This window comes from Limulus polyphemus, unplaced genomic scaffold, assembly GCF_000517525.1.
Source record: "Limulus polyphemus unplaced genomic scaffold, Limulus_polyphemus-2.1.2 Scaffold2550, whole genome shotgun sequence".
Classification (NCBI taxonomy): domain Eukaryota; kingdom Metazoa; phylum Arthropoda; class Merostomata; order Xiphosura; family Limulidae; genus Limulus; species Limulus polyphemus.
Window position 1 is genome coordinate 24077 of NW_013668160.1, and position 1523 is coordinate 25599.

The following is a 1523-nucleotide window of genomic DNA, read 5'->3' on the forward strand; positions in this document are numbered from 1 at the left end:
GAAAGGACTTGTATCGCTAAAGTTTCTTCGGAAAGAATTTTTACGGAAAATTAATTAACGACCAGAGGCGTAACAAATTGGTGTCAGAAGTGGGATGAAAAAAAATGGAAACGAGAAGTGGCAAATCAAACTACAGCTTAGAAGATTTAATGGCAGCAATATAAGAACAACAAAAGAAACAAGAAGAACGAGAAAAGAAACAAAAAGAGAGACTACAGCAGTGGTTGGAGGAGAAAGAAAATAAACAAGAAGAGAAATTACAGCAGTTGTTGGAGGAAAAAGAAAAGAAACAAGAAGAGAAATTACAGCAGTTGTTGGAGGAAAAAGAAAAGAAACAAGAAGAGAGGTCAGAGCAGTGGCAACTGGAACAAGAAAAGAAACAAGAAGAGAGGTCAGAGCAGTGGCAACTGGAACAAGAAAGGAAACAGGAAGAAAGTCTCCAACAGTTACAGGAAAGTCAACAACAGTGGCAAGAAGTACAAATGGAAAACACTAGTAAATTCCAAAGCGAATTAAATATATTAAAGGATGATTTATTGTCTTTTACACAAGGAGGATACATTAACCATCGACGTAATCAGCCCCAGACAATGGCAAGCCCCTTCCAGACCCCGCAGACATCTTCAGTCCTGTTAGAAGTCACATCCCAGATATGAATGTCAGCAATAGGGGTGAACTAATACGAAGGAAGCCACAGGAATTCGATGGGAAGGCACCCTGGGAAGAATATAGAGCACAATCTGAGCTACTGGCAGAAATGAATGGATAGACAGGGGAGCAGAAAGCAGTATATCTGGCAACGAGCTTGAAGGGACAACCACTGGAAATACTTGGACAGTTGTCAGCAGACGACAGGCACAACTATAGAGCACTGGTAGCGGCTCTAGAACTCAGGTATGGAACCCAAAATCAGTCAGAAGTCTACAGGGCTAGGTTTAGGACGAGAATACGTGCTAAAGGGGAGAGCCTGCAAGAGCTGGCACAAGACTTGGAAAGCATGGCACACAAGGCCTACCCAACTGCACCACCCGATCTCCTCAAGTTGTTGCTGAGAGATCAGTTTGTAGACGCCTTGGACAGTCCACAACTAAAAATACAAGTGAAGCAAGCACACCCCTCTACTATGCAGGATGCAATGGCCAGAACTCTTGAATTTGAATCCTACGTTAAGTCCAGCACAGGGGTACCAAGGTTGGTACAGTCAACAGGATTCAAGGCCAGAAAAGGTCAGCTTTCAGAGAGGTTTGAGGGACTTTGTTGGCACTGTAACAAACCTGGACACAAGAGAGCTCAATGCTGGCAACTTCAACACAGGGGAGATGCTAGAGCAGGAAAGGCTGCTACCCAGAAAAGTTGTTGGAACTGTGGAAAGCAAGGACATTTGAGGAGCCAGTGTAAGAAGAATATTACCAATAAGTCAGCCTCAAGGAGACCAGTAGTGGTTGGTGTTGAGGGACGCCCACCAACCTCCATTGTGAAAGTCCCAACAGCTAGGTGTAAAATGCCAAACACGCATAGTGTCT